Genomic DNA, 20,306 nt, shown 5'->3' with positions numbered 1-20,306 from the left:
TCCTTCCTTTCCTTCCTTCTTCCTCCTTCCTTTCCTTCTTCCTCCCTTCTTCCTCCCTTCCTTCCTTAACTCGAGGACAACAGGAGGATTTTTTTTATAAAAAGCTGAATAATAAATTGAATAGAGTTCAGAGTTTTCCTTCCTTTTATAAGATCAGAAACAAACGTGAGTGTCTTCGTCTTCGCTTTGAGCTCGTCTTCTCTCCGTCTGTCTGCCTGATGGATCTCTTCTGTAATTGCAGGCTCCGTATATCGACGTATCAAATCCATGCTGGAGTTTTTCTGTAAGAGAGAGAGAGAGAGAGAGAGAGAGAGCGAGAGGGAGAGAGAGAGAGAGGGGGGAGGAGAGAGAGAGAGAGAGAGAGAGAGAGAGAGAGAGAGACAGAGAGAGAGAGAGAGAGAGAGAGAGAGAGAGAAGGAGAGGAGAGAGAGGAAGGAGAGGGAGAGGAGTGAGAGAGAGAGAGAAAGAGAGAGAGGGGGGGGGGGAGGAAGGAGAGGAGAGAGAGGAAGGAGAGAGAGAGAGAGAGAGAGAGAGAGAGAGAAGGAGAGGAGAGAGAGGAAGGAGAGGAGAGAGAGGAAGGAGAGGGGGAGAGAGAGAGAGAGAGAGAGAAAGAGAGAGAGGGGGGGGAGAGGAAGGAGAGGAGAGAGAGGAAGGAGGAGAGAGGAAGGAGAGAGAGAGAGAGAGAGAGAGGAGAGCGTGACTGTGTGTTTCATGGCCTGGGTCTTCCCGGGGGGGCGATCAGCCTTTCTCCGAGCAGCAGCAGCATCATCCTGCTCGTTGAATAGCAGCTCTATTATAACCAGGAGCTCTCGTTTCCAGCTCACTTCACATCTGCTCACTTCACTTCCTTCTCTTCAGTTTGCTGGTTTCCATCTTCGGTTTGTTAACTTGAGTCTGAACCAGAGTTCAAATGTTTAAATGTTCAAAAGTCGTCGTCATAGCAACGTCCATCATGTAACGTTTAGCATAACGTCACTTTCTTTATAATAAGCCTTCTTCTAAATACTGTATACTACATACTAAATACTAAATACTACATACTAAGTACTAAATACTAAATACTACATACTACATACTATATACTAAGTACTAAATACTACATACTATATACTAAGTACTAAATACTACATACTATATACTGCATACTTGAATCTACGTACTACATACTGCATACTAAATACTGCATACTAAATACTACATACTGTATACTGTACTAAGTACTACATACTAAATACTACATGCTAAATACTGCATACTACATACTATGTACTACATACTACATACTACATACTACATACTAAATACTACATGCTAAATACTACATACTAAGTACTACATGCTAAATACTGCATACTGTATACTATGTACTACATACTACATACTAAGTACTCCATACTAAATACTACTACTGGAATCTACATACTGAATACTAAATACTACATACTAAGTACTACATACTAAATACTGCATACTGTATACTATGTACTACATACTACATATTAAATACTACATATTGCATACTGTACTAAGTACTGCATACTAAATACTACATACTAAATCCTGCATATTGCATACTAAATACTACATACTGTGTACTACATAATAAATATTACATCCTACATACATATTTAGTATATTTAGTAGTATGTAGTATGTACTATTAGTATGTAGTAGGTAGTGTTTAATATGTAGTATTTAGTAAGTTAATGTTAATTTATATCAGAGAAAAGCAAAAATTCTAGAGATTTTTTCATTACTCACTGTGACTGGAGGAGAATTAAAGGTAAATAACCATTATAGTCCCAACTATAATGGCAGTCTGTGTTTTTATAGAAGAGTAGCCCCCCTCCCCCAGCCCAACCCTAACCCCCCCCGCCCTCCCCCTACATTATTATACTATTATATCATCATTATATCAGGGGTATAAAATGATCTTCAGATGACAATAATCTCATTTATCATGATTATTTCTGAGACAATCAATCATCCAGTAAACTAGTTATGATGACAAGTCTGTGTTTATGTTTCCATGACAATGTGGCGTTGTGTTTTCTGAGTCTAGAGCATCTTCTTCTGAATATAATGATCACTGACGGTTATATTCATGTTACTGTCTCACGTCGAGGTGATAAAAGAAGATGAACTGTGACTGAAGTTCAGCGTGTCCACTTTCTCTTTCTCTTTCTATCGTCCTCTGTGTCTCCTTTCTTTCCTCTTCTGTCCCACTTCCTGTCGCTCGCCTGCAGGCAGAACCTGACCGAGCGACTGACAAACACACACACACACACACACATGCACACACACACGCATGCACACACACACACACACACACACACACACACACACACATTTAGTTGCTGTTTATGTTTCCAGGTGCAGGTCTGTTGGTCTCTGTGTTGACATACAGATATAGCTGCATGACACAAAGCAGTGGAAACACACACACACACACACACACACACACACACACACACACACATTGAGCTGCTCAGTGATTATCAACATTGTCATTGGTTTTCTGTGCCATGATGTACGTGGAAATGAGTTTCGGTTCATGTAACGATTCCTACTCTAAAACTGACCCTGAACCAGACGACACTGTAATAAACGGCCCTCGATCCAAAGTTAAAGTCTGTGTAAAGTAAGAATAAATATGTGTTCTGAGTTTGACATACCACAGAAAAGTGTGTTGTTAACCACCGCCAAATATATGAAATTAGGCTTCAAAGTTGTGTAAAAATCAGCCTCTTTCTCTGCTCCCAAACGCTGAAGCCCAGCCCCCTACCAAGTGTCACCTGTCAATCAAAGTCACCACCTCTACTAGAAACATGGACGCTACATCTGAGAGCTTTCTGCTGCTAACCCAACTGCTAACTCAGCGGCTAACTCGGCTGCTAGCTCGGCGGCTAGCTGCTAGCTCGGCGGTTAACTCAGCTAACTGGCTAACTGTAGACTGTAGTAGTAGTAGTGCTAACTCAGCTAACTGGCTAACTGTAGACTGTAGTAGTAGTAGTGTGTGCTGAATGTATTTCTACCTCTACAGCAGCAAGGGCGGGTTTATGCTAATCCTAGCTCCACAATTCAAATCTAAATGGTTGAAATGCTTTTTACACCTTTTTTAGAAATACATTTATGACCTATTTAATGTGTTTAGAAGAAAATGTCTGAATTCACTTTACACGGCCTTCTCCAATATTCATCTTCTGAGCTCCAACAGATGGAGGTGTCCCAGCTGAGTCCCTGAACCAGCCTTTTCCCCTCCTGTTACCAAAGTAAAGTACATAAATCTGTATTTATTTACACTTCCATACCTCCTCCTCATCAGCTGTTGTCAGCTCAGCCGGTGACCGATGCGACCGAGCTGCAGATCGCTGTATTTATGTCCATTAAGCTCCACAACTCGCTGCTGTCAGGATCTCTGAAGGGAAACAGACACAAACTCAACTCCATGTTTAATGTTTTACTGGGTGCAGAGACAACGGGAGCATGTCATGTTGGTCTGGAGGACAGCTGAGATGTCACACAAGCATCAAAACACTGAAAACAGAGCTGGAACAGATTCTTGTGTCTAAAAACAGACTGTCAAAAAAACCCAGCTATCAAATCTGCATTATAGACCAGAAAACACCCTCCAGATTGACGTAGATGAACAAAATTTGGTACACATATGTAACGTGCAAAGACTCACAAAAAAGTCTCTTGGACCCATATCCTCACTCCAACAGGAAGTCGGACATTTTGAATTGAACTTGCAATTTTGGCGTGGTTTGATATGATTTTCACACCACATAGTTTAATGAATTCCTCCTAATCTGACCGACTTCATGTTGACTCTGTGTCATCTCAAGACCTTGAAGATGCGTCGTGGCAAGTCTCGCTCAGTCGTGGAGTGGCGGGGGAGCTTGGGCCCGATCATCGCTGCTTGCAGCTTTAATTATTATTATTATCACATGACCAGCAGAATAAATAACGCTCAAGACCCGACCCAACTTCCTGTTCCCCGTTTGCCACCTGCTGATTAAAGTGAAGGGGTTAGCCTAGCTTTGCCCGTATCTCACTTAAGGTGGACTGACCTTTTAACCTTCCTGTGGTCCTCCCAAATCGACCCCATCTCTTTTGACTGTTCCTTCCTTCCTTCCTTCCTTCCTTCCTTCCTCTTTCTTTAATGTTTCCTTCGTTCTGCCCCTCCTTCCATACTTCCTCCCTCCCTCCCTCCCTCCTTACTCTTTTCCTCCTCCCTCCCTTCTCTCCTTCCTTCCTTCCTTCCTTCCTTCCTCCCTCCCTTCTCTCCTTCCTTCCTTCCTTTCTCCCTCTTTTCCTCCTTACTCATTTCCTTCCTTCCTTCCTTCTTCCGCCCTTCCTTCCTTCCTCCTTCCATTCTCTCCTTCCTTCCTTCCTTCCCTCCTTCCTTCCTTCCTCCCTCTTTACTCCTTTCCTTCCTTCCTTCCCTCCCTTCTCTCCTTCTTTTCCTTCTTTCCTCCCTCCTTTCCCTCCTTCTTCCGCCCTTCCTTCCTTCTTTCTGTCCTTCCGTCCTCCCCCCTTTCCCTCCTTCTTCCTCCCTCCTTTCCTTCCTTCTTCCTCCCTTCCTTCCTTGACTCGAGGACAACAGGAGGGTTAAAGGACCAGTATGTAAGATTTATGGCATCCCTCTCTAGATCCAGTGTTTGGTTTGTCCTCTCTGGGCTACCGTAGAAAGAAAAGGCTCATTCTAAAAAAGTCACTATGTCACCAGATGTCAGCATGTTTCTTCAGCCGACACCCCCCTCCCCCCTCCCCCCCGCCCTCCTCCCACCCCCCTCCCCTCTCTGTGCTATAAATCAAGTTATAGATATTATTTCCAGTTGACGGGAGTGTTGGACTTCATGCATCCATTAACACACAGAGCGGGCAGGCTGTCAGTGAGACCTGCAGGCTCGTCACCATCAACTACCGCCACACCAAACCAGTGCTGATAGAGAGCTGAGGAGGACCGGGGGGGGGGGGGGGGGGGCGGGGGGGCGATGGGGGGGGGGGGGGGGGGGGGTGCCGAGGGGGTCTCTGAGTCCTCTGAAGCGTGGCTTTAGCTCATTTCCCTCCCATCAGGGTTGAACAGGCTCTGCTAGCCGACTCAAAGCTGACAAAGTCCTGTCGTCCTCCCCGTCTGTTTTGACTACTCCTTCCTTCCTTCCTTCCTTCCTTCCTTCATTCCTTTCCTTCCTCCTTCCTCTCTTCCTCCCTCCTTTCCTTTCTTCCTTCCTTCCGTCTGTCCTTCCTCTCTCCTTTTCTCTTTCCTCCCTTCCTTCCTTTCCTTCCTCCACCCCCCTTCCTTCCTCCGTCCTTTCCTTTCCATCTGTCCTTTCTCCCTCCTTTTCTCTTTCCTCCCTTCCTTCCTTCCTTCCGTCTGTCCTTCCTCCCTCCTTTTCTCCTTACTCCTTTCCTTCCTTCCTTCCTTCCTTCCTTCCTTCCTTCCTTCCTTCCTCCCTCTTTACTCCTTTCCTTCCTTCCTCCCTCTTTACTCCTTTCCTTCCTTCTTCCTCCCTCCTTACTCCTTTCCCTCCTTCTTCCGTCCTTCATCCTTGCTTTCCTTCCTTCTTCCGCCCTTCCTCCCACCTATCCTTCCTGCTTCCTCCCTTCCTTCCTTTCCATCCTCCCTCCCTCCCTCTTTCCTTCCCTCCTTTCCTTCCTTCTTCCTCCCTTCCTTCCTTGACTCGAGGACAACAGGAGGGTTAAAGGACCAGTATGTAGGATTTATGCCGTCCCTCTCTAGACCCACGGTTTGGTTTGTCCTCTCTGGGCTACTGTAGAAATAAAAGGCTCATTCTAAAAAAGTCACTATGTCACCAGATGTCAGCATGTTTCCTTCAGCCGACACCCCCCCCCCCTCCCCCCGCCCTCCTCCCACCCCCCTCTCCTCTGTGCTATAAATCAAGTTATAGATATTATTTCCAGTTGACGGGAGTGTTGGACTTCATGCATCCATTAACACACAGAGGCGGGCAGGCTGTCAGTGAGACCTGCAGGCTCGTCACCATCAACTACCGCCACACCAAACCAGTGCTGATAGAGAGCTGAGGAGGACCGGGGGGGCGGGGGGTGGGGGGGGGGGGGGGTGCCGAGGGGGTCTCTGAGTCCTCTGAAGCGTGGCTTTATAGCTCATTTCCCTCCCATCAGGGTTGAACAGGCTCTGCTAGCCGACTCAAAGCTGACGAAGTGGTGAGCTAGTAGCGTCGTTAGCGCTGTTAGCGGCTGTGCTGGAGGCCTAGCGCTCAGTGATGCGTTCGCTGTCATCAGTTCAGAGCGACGCTGCGGGCCGGCTGGCTGTCGGCTCGGGGCTGAACGATGTCGTGTGAACTGAAGTTAAGTTTGCAACAGCTGTGGAGTTCATGAGTAGTTTAAATTATGTGTCGTAATAATTGAAACAGGATCAGAGAAGAAGAATCAACTGAGAGCCAGAAGAATAAATTGACCTAAAAGGCAAAACTTAGAGTCTGAGTCAGTGTTGAGATGTTTTATGTATTTCTGAACCTTCCTGTCGTCCTCCCGGGTCAAAATGACCACGTCTGTTTTGACTACTCCTTCTTTCCTTCCTTCCTTCCTTCATTCATTCCTTTCCTTCCTTCATTCCTTTCCTTTCTTCCTCCCTCCTTTCCTTTCTTCCTTCCTTCGGTCTGTCCTTCCTCCCTCCTTTCTCTTTCCTCCCTTACTTCCTTTTCTTCCTCCATCCCCCTTTCTTCGTTCTTTCTGTCCTTCCTTCCTCCCTCCCTTCTCCTTTCCTTCCTTCTTCCTTCCTTCCACCCTCCTTTCCTTCCTTCTTCCTTCTTTCCTCCTTTTTCCTTTCCTTCCTTTCCTTCCTTCCTTCCTTCCTTCCTTCCTTCTTTCCTCCCTCCTTTCCTTCCTTCCTCCTCCCTTCCTCCCTCCTTATCTTCCTTCTTTCCTCTGTCCTTCTTTCCTGTTTTCCTTTCTCCCTCCCTCCCTCCCTCCCTCCTTCCTTCTTTCCTCCATCTTTCCTTTCCTTCCTTCCGTCCTTCCTTCCTTCCTTGCTCCTTTCCTTCCTTCTTCCTTCCTTCCATCTGTCCTTCCTACCTTTTTTCCTTCAGTGTTTCCTTCCTTCCTTCCATCTGTCCTTCCTTCCTTTCTTCCTTCAGTCTTTTCTTCTTTCCTTCCATCTGTCCTTCCTCCCTTTCTTCATTCCTTCTTTCCTTCCATCTGTCTTTCCTCCCTTTCTTCCTTCTGTCCTTCCTTCTTTCCTTCCATCTGTCCTTCCTCCCTTTCTTCCTTCTGTCCTTCCTTCCTTCTTTCTTTCCTTCCATCTGTCCTTCCTTCCTTTCTTCTTTCCGTTCTTCCTTCCTTCTTTCTTTCCTTCCATCTGTCTTTCCTTCTTCCCTGCTTATTTCCTTCCTTTCTTCCTTCTTACCATCCATCTTTTTAATGATCCGGCCCACATGAGATCAAATGGGTTTGTATGTGGCCCTTGAATGTCCTTCCTTCCTTTCTTCATTCTGTCCTTCCGTCTTTCCTTCCATCTGTCCTTCCTCCCTTTCTTCCTTCCTTCTTTCCTTCCATCTGTCCTTCCTCCCTTTCTTCCTTCTGTCCTTCCTTCCTTTCTTCCTTCTGTCCTTCCTTCTTTCCTTCCATCTGTCCTTCCTTCCTTTCTTCATTCTGTCCTTCCGTCTTTCCTTCCATCTGTCCTTCCTCCCTTTCTTCCTTCTGTCCTTCCTTCCTTTCTTCCTTCTGTCCTTTCTTCTTTCCTTCCATCTGTCCTTCCTCCCTTTCTTCCTTCTGTCCTTCCTTCCTTCTTTCTTTCCTTCCATCTGTCTTTCCTTCTTCCCTTCTTATTTCCTTCTTTTCTTCCCCTGATGGCTGCACCAATGGTGAATGAATGTGTGTGAATGTGTGAGTGTGACATGTAGTGTAAAATAGCTTTGAGTGATCAAACAGAGCTAAGTGCAGCTAATTTACCATTTACCATAACAGTCCATTGCCAAGTCCAATCCTCCAGTCGCCACTAAATTCTACAGACTGCGCCTTTAAACCTTTAAATCATATCTTCAGGGGCATCTTTAAAGCATAAAGCAGCACGCAGATGTTTCTATATGCTTTCACAAACACACAATATTCTCAGGTTTTAAGGCCTGAGGTTTCTTTCTTCCTCCCTCCCCCCTTCTTTCCTTCCCTCCTTCTCTCTTTCTTTCCTCCCCTACCTTCCTACCTTCCTTCTTTTCCTCTGTCCTTCTTCCCTATTTCCCTTTCCTCCCCTCCCTCCTTCATTCTTTCCTACTTCTTCCTCCATTCCTCCCCCATTCCCTTCCTTCTTCCTCCCTCCCTCCCTCCCTCCTTTCCTTCCTTCTTCCTCCATTCCTCCCCCATTTCTTCCTTCTTCCTCCCTTCCTCCCTCCCTCGCTCCTTTCCTTCCTTCTTCCTCCATTCCTCCCCCATTTCCTTCCTTCTTCCCTCCTTCCTTTCCCTCCTTCTCTCTTTCTTTCCTCCCCTACCTTCCTACCTTCTTTCTTCCTCTGTCCTTCTTCCCTATTTTCCTTTCTCCCTCCCTCCCTCCCTCCTTCCTTCATTCCTTCCTTTCCTTCTTTCCTCCCTCCCTCCTTCTCTCTTTCTTTCCTCCCCTACCCTCCTTTCCTTCCTTCTTCCTCCATTCCTTCCTCCATCCCCCTTTCTTCCTTCCTTCTTTCCTTTCTTCCTCCCTCCCTTCCTCCTTCCTTCCTTCCTCCCTTCCTTCCTTCCCTCCTTCCTTCCTTCCTCCTCCCTTCCTCCCTCCTTATCTTCCTTCTTTCCTCTGTCCTTTCCTATTTCCCTTTCTCTCTCCCTCCCTCCTTCCTTCTTTCCTCCTTCTTTCCTTTCCTTCCTTCCTTCTTCCGCCCCCCCCTACTTCCTTCTTCCGCCCCCCTCCTTCCTTCTTACTCCCTCCTTTCGTTCCTTCTTCCTTCCTTCCTTCCTTCCTTCCTCCCTCCTTCCTTTCCTTCCTTTCCTTCCTTCTTCCTCCTTTCCTCCCATCCTCCCTTCTTCCTTTCTTTTTGTTTCATTCAGTTAATGAGAGATATAGTTTTTTTTCAGCCTGAGGTTTCTTCCTGTTGGAGGGAAGTGCTGCCCATGTGGGAATGTTGAGTCTCTTTGAATTAAATTAAAGAGTTCAGTCTAGACCTGCTCTGTGTGAGAAGTGCCTGGAGATGACTCTGTTGTGATTCCCCGCTGTTTAAATAAAGATTGATTGATGGATTGATTGATAGATAATGTTATAAACATCCAATTAGAGCTGAAACGTATCTGAGTCTAGGATGTTTCTCTGTGTCCGTGTTGGTTTAGTTTAACTTTAAAGGGTTAAAATGTGAAAATAAACGTATGAATAACTTCACACATTCTTTTTTTGTGGACCCAGCATCAAATTTCTGCTTTTAATCCATTTAGAGAGAATATATTAGAGGATTATGGCAAACATGTCTAAGTGGTGTAACCATAAAAACTTTGTACCAAATAATTGAACGTTGCTTAAAAACAGTAAATAGTCAATAAAACACCAACGCGTTGATCGTGATTAGATTAATGCAATCCATAACACGTTAATTTTTTTAAATCTCATTTAATGTTGCAAGCCTTTTTGTCCCTTCTACTCCCCCCGTAGACGGCTCCTCTAGCTGTAGCGCTATGCTTTGAAGTGGCCTCCTGCAGTAAACCTACCGCGCTGATGGAAAGTAAGAGAGCTACTGGACTTTTGAACGGCTTGTTTAACTTTAAAAACACTTCCAGACGCTTCAGTTGACAAGTCAAAAGTAAAATGCAACCTGTGTCAAACGGAGTTTAACTACCACCGGAGTACGTGGAGTTTGAGTTAGCACCTCCACGCTAAACACCCAGGTGCAGCCAAGCCAGCCTCAGCTCCACCAAAGGACCATTTTGGAGTGTGGGAGTCGCAACAGAGCCGTGATTGATTCCCAGTTAAGACACTCTGGTAAGAAATGCTTTACATTATGGGCTTAAAACTGCCTTCAAATGGAAAATAACAGGATTTTAAACATGCAATTCAAAACGCGTTTAATCGTATGGAACTATGGTAATTCTGCGATTAATCTCGATTAAAAAATTAATCGTTTGGACAGCCCTATTCTAAATATTACATTTAATCTGGAGAATCATGTATTTTGTGGTTACACCATTTGACATTTTCAGGAGCATTCAGTCTGTACTTTTGGTAAAAAATGGTGCAAATGTCACAAAAATACTAAATACTACATTTTAACAACCTGATGCTGCTTTTAATAATATAAGATATTTTGGAATTACTCATTTTATCAACCATTATTTGCTTCACACTAATTAGCTTCGGCTTCTCCAGTGTGTCTACTTTTTATTTTCTGTGATAATGAACTGATGATCTTTGATTTGAGACGACACACTGAAAAATGCATGATATAAAAAACATGTTGATCTTGTAATTAGAATATTTTTCTGCCTTTTGACTTTTAAGATGCTTGTTTAATATTTACAAGCAGACCTGGAGGAAATATTAGATTCCTAGAAGCCTCGCTTATTTCACATAACGACTCTTTTTTTCTTCTTCTTCTTTTCTTTTTCTTTTCTCCCTCCCTCCCCCTCCTACCCACCCTTCCTCCTTTCCTTTCTTCCTCCCTTCCTTTCTTCCTCCCTCCCTTCCTTCCTTCCTTCTTCCTTTCCTTCCTCTTTTCTCCCTCCCTCCCCCTCCTACCATCCTTACTCCTTTCCTTCCTTCTTCCTCCCTTCCTCCTCCTCCCTCCTCCTTCCTTCCTTCTTCCTTTCCTTCCTTCTTCCTCCCTTCCTTCTTCCTTTCCTTCCTTCTTCTTCCCTTCCTTCCTCACTCCCTCCCTCCCTCATTCTTTCCTTCCCTCCTTTTTCCTCCCTTCCTCCCTCCTTTCTTTCCTTCCTTCTTCCTTTCCTTCCTTCTTTCTCCGTTCCCTCTTCCTTTCCTTCCTTCTTCCTCCTTCTTTCCTCCCTCCCTCCCTTCCTTCCTCTGTTCCTTCCTCCCTCCTACAAAAAATATGGTTGATCTTGTAATTAGAATATTTTTCTGTCTTTTGACTTTTAAGATGCTTGTTTAATATTTACAAGCAGACCTGGAGGAAATATTAGATTCCTAGAAGCCTCGCTTATTTCACATAACTCGACTCTTTTTCTTTTCTTCTTCTTCTTCTTCTTCTTCTTCTTCTTCTTTTCTTTTTCTTTTCATGGAAGAGTTTGTTAACAGCGGCGTAGTGCAGCAGAAGCCCCGACGGCTGTGTGGATTCACAGCTCAGTGGTCTTCATTAAGATGATGACTAAGAAATTATCTGTCCAGCATCCCACCGACAATCTGCCCCGCAGTCATGAATGTTCCCACGATCTGTTGGCACTCAAACGCACACTGAAATGCACACAGTTTTCTACTACACACAGATTTACTCACACACACACACACACACACACACACACACACACAAGCCCCTCAGGGTGTTATGTCACTCTGCAGTGTAATCTGAAAGGTCTGGAAACTGAATATAAGCTACTTATTGTAAAGGAGAGAGAGAGAGAGAGAAAGACTGAACTCCTTATCGTGCCTTTTTATAAAAGAAGAGAAGATGTCGACTTTATTTTCGGAAAATGTTCTTTCCCCTCAGAGGCAGTTATTAGACATCTTTATCCATTTCTCTGTGCCGCTTCCTCTCGTCTCTCCTGCTGATATCCAGCGAGCAGGGCGGTTTCCTCCTCAGCACGGCGGCAGCAGCTTCGATTAAAGCTTTTTATTCCTCGCTGCCACAAAACATGACAAGCTCCTGTTGAACCTATTTGTTTCTCGGCTAGATTACAACGTTTTCCTCAAAGCCATAATCAAATTTCCCTCCTTCTTCCGCCCTTCCTCCCTCCTTTCTTTCCTTCTGCCGCCCTTCCTCCCTCCATTCCTTCCTGCTTCCTTCCTTTCTTCCTCCCTTCCTCCCTCCTTTCCTTCCTTCCTTTCCTTCTTTCTTCCCTCCTTTCATTCCTTTTTCCTCCTTTCTTCCCTCCTTTCCTTCCTTCCTTTCCTCCCTTCCTCCCTCCTTTCCTTCCTTCTTCCGCCCTTCCTCCCTCCTTTCCTTCCTTCTTCCTCCCCTCCTTCCTTTCCTTCCCTCCTTCCTTCCTTCCTTCCTTCCTTCCTTTCCTTCTTTCCTCCCTCCTTTCATTCCTTTTTCCTCCCTTCCTCCCTCCTTTCCTTCCTTCCTTTCCTTCTTCCCTCCTTTCATTCCTTTTTCCTCCTTTCTTCCCTCCTTTCCTTCCTTCTTCCTCCCTTCCTCGCTCCTTTCCTTCATGCTTCCTCCCTTCCTTTCCTTCCTCCATTCACCTTTCTTCCTTCTTTCTATCCTTCCTTCCGCCCTTCCTCCCTCCTTTCCTTCCTTCTTCCTCCCTTCAACCCTCCTTTCCTTCCTTCTTCCGCCCTTCCTCCCTCCTTTCCTTCCTTCTTCCTCCCTTCTTCCCTCCTTTCTTTCCTTCTGCCGCCCTTCCTCCCTCCTTTCCTTACTGCTTCCTCCTTTCTTCCCTCCTTTCCTTCCTTCTTCCTCCTTTCCTCGCTCCTTTCCTTCCTTCTTCCGCCCTTCCTCCCTCCTTTCCTTCCTTCTTCCGCCCTTCCTCCCTCCTTTCCTTCCTGCTTCCTCCCTTCCTTTCCTTCCTCCATTCACCTTTCTTCCTTCTTTCTGTCCTTCCTTCCTCCTTTCCTCGCTCCTTTCCTTCCTTCTTCCGCCCTCCCTCCTTCCTTTCCTTCCTTCTTCCTCCTTTCCTCGCTCTTTTCCTTCCTTCTTCCGCCCTTCCTCCCTTCCTTTCCTTCCTCCATCCCCCTTTCTTCCTTCTTTCTGTCCTCCCTTCCTCCCTCCCTCCTTCTTTCCTTCCCTCCTTCCTTCCTTCCTTTTCTTCTTTCTTCCCTCCTTTCATTCCTTTTTCCTCCTTTCTTCCCTCCTTTCCTTTCCTTCCTTCCTTTCCTCCCTTCCTCCCTCCTTTCCTTCCTTCTTCCTCCCTTCTTTCCTTCCTTCCTTTCCTTCTTTCCTCCCTCCTTTCATTCCTTCTTCCTCCCTTCTGCCCTCCTTTCCTTCCTTTTCGTAAAATGTTCTTCCCCTCAGAGGCAGTTATTAGACATCTTTATCCATTTCTCTGTGCCGCTTCCTCTCGTCTCTCCTGCTGATATCCAGCGAGCAGGCGGTTTCCTCCTCAGCACGGCGGCAGCAGCTTCGATTAAAGCTTTTTATTCCTCGCTGCCACAAAACATGACAAGCTCCTGTTGAACCTATTTGTTTCTCGGCTAGATTACAACGTTTTCCTCAAAGCCATAATCAAATTTCCCTCCTTCTTCCGCCCTTCCTCCCTCCTTTCCTTCCTTCCTTTCCTTCTTTCTTCCCTCCTTTCATTCCTTTTTCCTCCTTTCTTCCCTCCTTTCCTTCCTTCCTTTCCTCCCTTCCTCCCTCCTTTCCTTCCTTCTTCCGCCCTTCCTCCCTCCTTTCCTTCCTTCTTCCTCCCCTCCTTCCTTTCCTTCCCTCCTTCCTTCCTTCCTTCCTTCCTTCCTTTCCTTCTTTCCTCCCTCCTTTCATTCCTTTTTCCTCCCTTCCTCCCTCCTTTCCTTCCTTCCTTTCCTTCTTCCCTCCTTTCATTCCTTTTTCCTCCTTTCTTCCCTCCTTTCCTTCCTTCTTCCTCCCTTCCTCGCTCCTTTCCTTCATGCTTCCTCCCTTCCTTTCCTTCCTCCATTCACCTTTCTTCCTTCTTTCTATCCTTCCTTCCGCCCTTCCTCCCTCCTTTCCTTCCTTCTTCCTCCCTTCAACCCTCCTTTCCTTCCTTCTTCCGCCCTTCCTCCCTCCTTTCCTTCCTTCTTCCTCCCTTCTTCCCTCCTTTCTTTCCTTCTGCCGCCCTTCCTCCCTCCTTTCCTTACTGCTTCCTCCTTTCTTCCCTCCTTTCCTTCCTTCTTCCTCCTTTCCTCGCTCCTTTCCTTCCTTCTTCCGCCCTTCCTCCCTCCTTTCCTTCCTTCTTCCGCCCTTCCTCCCTCCTTTCCTTCCTGCTTCCTCCCTTCCTTTCCTTCCTCCATTCACCTTTCTTCCTTCTTTCTGTCCTTCCTTCCTCCTTTCCTCGCTCCTTTCCTTCCTTCTTCCGCCCTCCCTCCCTCCTTTCCTTCCTTCTTCCTCCTTTCCTCGCTCTTTTCCTTCCTTCTTCCGCCCTTCCTCCCTTCCTTTCCTTCCTCCATCCCCCTTTCTTCCTTCTTTCTGTCCTCCCTTCCTCCCTCCCTCCTTCTTTCCTTCCCTCCTTCCTTCCTTCCTTTTCTTCTTTCTTCCCTCCTTTCATTCCTTTTTCCTCCTTTCTTCCCTCCTTTCCTTTCCTTCCTTCCTTTCCTCCCTTCCTCCCTCCTTTCCTTCCTTCTTCCTCCCTTCTTTCCTTCCTTCCTTTCCTTCTTTCCTCCCTCCTTTCATTCCTTCTTCCTCCCTTCTGCCCTCCTTTCCTTCCTTTTCGGAAAATGTTCTTTCCCTCAGAGGCAGTTATTAGACATCTTTATCCATTTCTCTGTGCCGCTTCCTCTCGTCTCTCCTGCTGATATCCAGCGAGCAGGCGGTTTCCTCCTCAGCACGGCGGCAGCAGCTTCGATTAAAGCTTTTTATTCCTCGCTGCCACAAAACATGACAAGCTCCTGTTGAACCTATTTGTTTCTCGGCTAGATTACAACGTTTTCCTCAAAGCCATAATCAAATTTCCCTCCTTCTTCCGCCCTTCCTCCCTCCTTTCCTTCCTTCCTTTCCTTCTTTCTTCCCTCCTTTCCTTCCTTCTTCCGCCCTTCCTCCCTCCTTTCCTTCCTGCTTCCTCCCTTCCTCTCTCCTTTCCTTCCTTCTTCCGCCCTTCCTCCCTCCTTTCCTTCCTGCTTCCTCCCTTCCTCTCTCCTTTCCTTCCTTCTTCCGCCCTTCCTCCCTCCTTTCCTTCCTGCTTCCTCCCTTCCTCTCTCCTTTCCTTCCTTCTTCCGCCCTTCCTCCCTCCTTTCCTTCCTTCTTCCTCCCTTCTTCCCTCCTTTCCTTCCTGCTTCCTCCCTTCCTCTCTCCTTTCCTTCCTTCTTCCGCCCTTCCTCCCTCCTTTCCTTCCTTCTTCCTCCCTTCCTCCCTTCCTTTCCTTCATCCATTCACCTTTCTTCCTTCTTTCTATGCTTCCTTCCTCCCGCCCTCCTTCTTTGCTTCCCTCGTTCCTTCCTTCCTTTGCTTCTTTCTTCCCTCCTTTCATTCCTTTTTCCGCCCTTCCTCCCTCCTTTCCTTCCTTCTTCCTCCCTTCCACCCTCCATTCCTTCCTTCTTCCGCCCTCCCTCCCTCCTTTCCTTCCTTCTTCCTCCTTTCCTCGCTCCTTTCCTTCCTTCTTCCTCCCTTCTTTCCTTCCTTCTTCCTCCCTTCCTCCCTCCCTCCTTCTTTCCTTCCCTCGCTCCTTTCCTTCCTTCTTCCGCCCTTCCTCCCTCCTTTCCTTCCTTCTTCCGCCCTTCCTCCCTCCTTTCCTTCCTTCTTCCTCCCTTCCTTTCCTTCCTCATCCACCTTTCTTCCTTCTTTCTGTCCTCCCTTCCTCCCTCCCTCCTTTCCTTCCTTCTTCCTCCTTTCCTCGCTCCTTTCCTTCCTTCTTCCGCCCTTCCACCCTCCTTTCCTTCCTTCTTCCTCCCTTCCTTTCCTTCCTCCATCCCCCTTTCTTCCTTCTTTCCTTCCCTCCTTTCCTTCCCTCCTTCCTTCCTTCCTCCCTCCTTTCCTTCCTTCTTCCTCCCTTCTTTCCTTCCTTCTTCCTCCCTTCCTCCCTCCTTTCCTTCCTTCTTCCTCCCTCCTTTCCTTCCTTCTTCCTCCCTTCTTTCCTTCCTTCTTCCTCTCTTTCTCCTTCCTTTCCTTCCTTCTTCCTCCCTTCCTTTCCTTCCTCCATCCCCCTTTCTTCCTTCTTTCTGTCCTCCCTTCCTCCCTCCCTCCTTCTTTCCTTCCCTCCTCCCTTTCCTTCTCTCATTCCTTCCTTCCTTTCCTTCTTTCCTCCCTCCTTTCATTCCTTTTTCCTCCCTTCCTCCCTCCTTCTTCCTCCCTCCTTTCCTTCCTTCTTCCTCCCTCCTTTCCTTCCTTTTCGGAAAATGTTCTTCCCCTCAGAGGCAGTTATTAGACTTCTTTATCCATTTCTCTGTGCCGCTTCCTCTCGTCTCTCCTGCTGATATCCAGCGAGCAGGCGGTTTCCTCCTCAGCACGGCGGCAGCAGCTTCGATTAAAGCTTTTTATTCCTCGCTGCCACAAAACATGACAAGCTCCTGTTGAACCTATTTGTTTCTCGGCTAGATTACAACGTTTTCCTCAAAGCCATAATCAAATTTCCCTCCTTCTTCCGCCCTTCCTCCCTCCTTTCCTTCCTGCTTCCTTCCTTTCCTCGCTCCTTTCCTTCCTTCTTCCGCCCTTCCTCCCTCCTTTCCTTCCTTCTTCCTCCCTTCTTTCCTTCCTTCCTTTCCTTCTTTCCTCCCTCCTTTCATTCCTTCTTCCTCCCTTCTGCCCTCCTTTCCTTCCTTTTCGGAAAATGTTCTTTCCCTCAGAGGCAGTTATTAGACTTCTTTATCCATTTCTCTGTGCCGCTTCCTCTCGTCTCTCCTGCTGATATCCAGCGAGCAGGCGGTTTCCTCCTCAGCACGGCGGCAGCAGCTTCGATTAAAGCTTTTTATTCCTCGCTGCCACAAAACATGACAAGCTCCTGTTGAACCTATTTGTTTCTCGGCTAGATTACAACGTTTTCCTCAAAGCCATAATCAAATTTCCCTCCTTCTTCCGCCCTTCCTCCCTCCTTTCCTTCCTTCCTTTCCTTCTTTCTTCCCTCCTTTCCTTCCTTCTTCCGCCCTTCCTCCCTCCTTTCCTTCCTGCTTCCTCCCTTCCTCTCTCCTTTCCTTCCTTCTTCCGCCCTTCCTCCCTCCTTTCCTTCCTGCTTCCTCCCTTCCTCTCTCCTTTCCTTCCTTCTTCCGCCCTTCCTCCCTCCTTTCCTTCCTGCTTCCTCCCTTCCTCTCTCCTTTCCTTCCTTCTTCCGCCCTTCCTCCCTCCTTTCCTTCCTTCTTCCTCCCTTCTTCCCTCCTTTCCTTCCTGCTTCCTCCCTTCCTCTCTCCTTTCCTTCCTTCTTCCGCCCTTCCTCCCTCCTTTCCTTCCTTCTTCCTCCCTTCCTCCCTTCCTTTCCTTCATCCATTCACCTTTCTTCCTTCTTTCTATGCTTCCTTCCTCCCGCCCTCCTTCTTTGCTTCCCTCGTTCCTTCCTTCCTTTGCTTCTTTCTTCCCTCCTTTCATTCCTTTTTCCGCCCTTCCTCCCTCCTTTCCTTCCTTCTTCCTCCCTTCCACCCTCCATTCCTTCCTTCTTCCGCCCTCCCTCCCTCCTTTCCTTCCTTCTTCCTCCTTTCCTCGCTCCTTTCCTTCCTTCTTCCTCCCTTCTTTCCTTCCTTCTTCCTCCCTTCCTCCCTCCCTCCTTCTTTCCTTCCCTCGCTCCTTTCCTTCCTTCTTCCGCCCTTCCTCCCTCCTTTCCTTCCTTCTTCCGCCCTTCCTCCCTCCTTTCCTTCCTTCTTCCTCCCTTCCTTTCCTTCCTCATCCACCTTTCTTCCTTCTTTCTGTCCTCCCTTCCTCCCTCCCTCCTTTCCTTCCTTCTTCCTCCTTTCCTCGCTCCTTTCCTTCCTTCTTCCGCCCTTCCACCCTCCTTTCCTTCCTTCTTCCTCCCTTCCTTTCCTTCCTCCATCCCCCTTTCTTCCTTCTTTCCTTCCCTCCTTTCCTTCCCTCCTTCCTTCCTTCCTCCCTCCTTTCCTTCCTTCTTCCTCCCTTCTTTCCTTCCTTCTTCCTCCCTTCCTCCCTCCTTTCCTTCCTTCTTCCTCCCTCCTTTCCTTCCTTCTTCCTCCCTTCTTTCCTTCCTTCTTCCTCTCTTTCTCCTTCCTTTCCTTCCTTCTTCCTCCCTTCCTTTCCTTCCTCCATCCCCCTTTCTTCCTTCTTTCTGTCCTCCCTTCCTCCCTCCCTCCTTCTTTCCTTCCCTCCTCCCTTTCCTTCTCTCATTCCTTCCTTCCTTTCCTTCTTTCCTCCCTCCTTTCATTCCTTTTTCCTCCCTTCCTCCCTCCTTCTTCCTCCCTCCTTTCCTTCCTTCTTCCTCCCTCCTTTCCTTCCTTTTCGGAAAATGTTCTTCCCCTCAGAGGCAGTTATTAGACTTCTTTATCCATTTCTCTGTGCCGCTTCCTCTCGTCTCTCCTGCTGATATCCAGCGAGCAGGCGGTTTCCTCCTCAGCACGGCGGCAGCAGCTTCGATTAAAGCTTTTTATTCCTCGCTGCCACAAAACATGACAAGCTCCTGTTGAACCTATTTGTTTCTCGGCTAGATTACAACGTTTTCCTCAAAGCCATAATCAAATTTGCTGCAGCTCAAAGTCTTAATATTTATAGTTTTACTGTCTTCGTGAGCAAGTTTATCTCACTTTATGTTTTAATTAAATGGAGCTTTTTAACCACTGTGATGCAGGAAACTTCAACTGGCAAGTACTGAAACCAAAATGAAGAAATGAGTCAAAGTTTAGTTTAGTATTTTATTTTGAAGGAGGAACACACAGCAGAGTTTGTACATATGTGAGACTTGGACTTGGGCTCAACAGCAAAGACTCTGTACAACTGGCGAAAGTGTTGAACTGCAATTTAGTGATATAAAGACTTTTGGCCCGACTTGATTTGGGTTTGCTCTGATAGACAATGAGACTTGTCTGCGATGGTGATGGTTTGATACTTCATTCAGACCTGGATTGAATGAATTTGACTCTTTTAAGAAGACTTAAACTTGACTCAGGCTTGTTTTTAAGACTTCTCTTTCAATATTGAACCGTCCTGATTGGCTTGAGACTCGACCTCGACTGATTTGAATGTGACTCTTACTTCTTTTGAAGACTTACCTTGAATTACTTGAACTTGAGTTGGACTTATCTCGAGTGACTTGGATTTCCTGAGACTTGAACTTGACTTGGACTCGTTTTGAAGACCTAAGACTCGACTGGATTGAGACTTGCCTTCAGTGAGCTTGACTTGGACTTGTCTGTAATGACTTGGATTTCCCTAAACTAGATTTGGACATGCTTAGAATGACTTAAATTAGACTTGGATCACTTTGAAGACTTCAGACTCAACTTGGTGTTGTCCTGACTGACTTCAGACTTGTTCTGGCTTTACCTCGAATCATTTGAACTTGAGTTGGACTCATTTTGAAGACCTAAGACTCGACTTGGACTTGTCACAAATGGATTGAGACTTGCCTTCATTGACTTGTGAGTGACTTTGAATCATATGAACTCGACTTGGACATGTCTGTAATGAATTGGATTTCCCTAAACTAGATTTGGACATACTTAGAATGACTTAAATTTTACTTGGATCATTTTTAAGACTTCAGACTCTACTTGGACTTGTCTAATGAGGATGTTTAATTTAGGATGGCCTTGAACTTGGTTTCGGGTGACTTAAACTTAACACTTGTTTTAAAGACTTCTGTCTCAACTTGGTATTGTCCTGACTGACTTGAGACTTGTCCTGGCTTTACCTCGAATCATTTGAACTTGAGTTGGATTTATCTTCCTGAGACTTGAACTTGACTTGGACTCGTTTTGAAGACCTAAGACTCGACTTGGATTTGTCACAAAGGGATTGAGACTTGCATTCAGTGATTTATGGTTGTGGACTTTGAATCATTTGAACCTGACTTGGACTTGTCTGTAATGAATTGGATTTCCCTAAACTAGATTCGGACATGCTTAGAATGACTTAAATTAGACTTGGATCATTTTTAAGACTTCAGACTCTACTTGGACTTGTCTAATGACTTGAGACTTTACTTCATCTAATGTGTAATGACATGAGGATTGCCTTGAACTTGTCTCAACTGATTTAACTTGGGCCTGTACTGAATGAATTTGACTTGTCTCGGATGACTTAAACTTAAACTGAGGCTTGTTTTGAAGACTTCTGTCTCAACTTGGTCCTTTGTCCTGACTGGCTTTAGACTTGTCCTGGCTTCACCTCAACTCATTTGAACTTTAGTTGGACTTTTCTTGAGCCACTTGGATTTCCAGAGACTAGATTTGGACATGCTTGGAATGACTTTAACTTGACTTGGACACATTTTGAAGACTTCAGACTTGACTCAGACTTGCCTTCAGTGACTTAAGGTTTAACTCGATTTGAACTTGACTTTGACTCGTTTAGAAGACTCATCTTGGACTTGTCTCGAATGACTCGGGCTTCCTGAGATTTAATTTATACACTTCTTGAATGATTTAAGCCTTGACTTAAACTTGTTTAAAATAATTTAAGATTTAATGATGATCCAGG

The sequence above is a fragment of the Scomber japonicus genome, chromosome 14 (assembly GCF_027409825.1).
Source record: "Scomber japonicus isolate fScoJap1 chromosome 14, fScoJap1.pri, whole genome shotgun sequence".
Lineage (NCBI taxonomy): Eukaryota > Metazoa > Chordata > Actinopteri > Scombriformes > Scombridae > Scomber > Scomber japonicus.
Note: the sequence above shows the minus strand (reverse complement) of the source record.